General features: G+C 38.0%; 1 protein-coding gene across 1 annotated transcript in view; it reads right to left on the bottom strand.

The window, feature by feature from the left end:
* LOC105812823 (roundabout homolog 2-like) overlaps positions 1 to 993 on the bottom strand; it is a 742,657-nt gene that overhangs the window by 667,676 nt on the left and 73,988 nt on the right. The window lies entirely within an intron of this gene.

Raw genomic sequence — 993 nt, forward strand, 5'->3', positions numbered from 1 at the left:
AGTCCAGATTATACATATTTATTAAATATTGGCTCTCTTTTACCTGTATGCTTGAATTTCATGTTGTTTCTCTGACTATTAGACTAATTACTTTTTGCAATGAAATCATTTGAATATTTTAGGGAAAAGTAACTTTAGAGATGACCCCAAGTAACAATTCATCATTTTTATAATTCTCTATGTAATTGAAGGTATCACTTACTGATAGATACGATAATCAAAATGATTATTAATCTTCTTTTAACTGAACCCTTCCTCCATTCAATTCTGAAAGGGTTGAACATGGGAGGAGTTCAATTAATGATTCCCACAGAGAAAACTCATCTTTTATCACCCAGTACTGTGTGATCATGCTTCCCTGCTTCCCTATGAGTGAGTCTGGCTCTTCTGCATGCAGTAATGAACTGCTACAGACAGAAGCATCTCCCTTCCCCCGCTTGCTCCACCCCCCTGCATCTATTTAAATTCAAACATGCACAGCTCATGTATAAGCAAACAGGTGCAGGGAGCAGGGGGTTGCCAAACCCTGAGCACGCAGGAGGTACATGTGTATCTCACTGATTGTGGCAGACTACTGATAGAAGACAACAAGCCCAGACAATAGGGAGGGTCAGTAGGTGGTTTTTTGATTTTTCTGGCTCCTTGACATATCAGTAGGCTAGGAGTTTGTAGCGTGTAGAAGAACTAATGTTCTCTATGCTATAACATTTAAGTGGAAGGAATAAAATTTTTAGATGACTTGAGCACCAGCAGTAACCGTGCTTTCTAATCACCACCTTCAGCAGGTAAGTGTATGACAATATTACCTCAGAAACTCAAGATTCGAAGAGTCTCAAACCACGGCCCTTTCTTCCTCAAGCCCTTCAATGAACATACAGCAAAAATGTCACACTGTACACGCAATAAATGGATTAGCACACTATTGGATTTTTAAATTATTTTTAACAATGAGGGAGTATTAATTAGAAAATATAAATTTTAGCGTGTTGTTTA

Source organism: Propithecus coquereli, unplaced genomic scaffold, assembly GCF_000956105.1.
Source record: "Propithecus coquereli isolate 6110/MARCELLA unplaced genomic scaffold, Pcoq_1.0 Scaffold266, whole genome shotgun sequence".
NCBI lineage: Eukaryota > Metazoa > Chordata > Mammalia > Primates > Indriidae > Propithecus > Propithecus coquereli.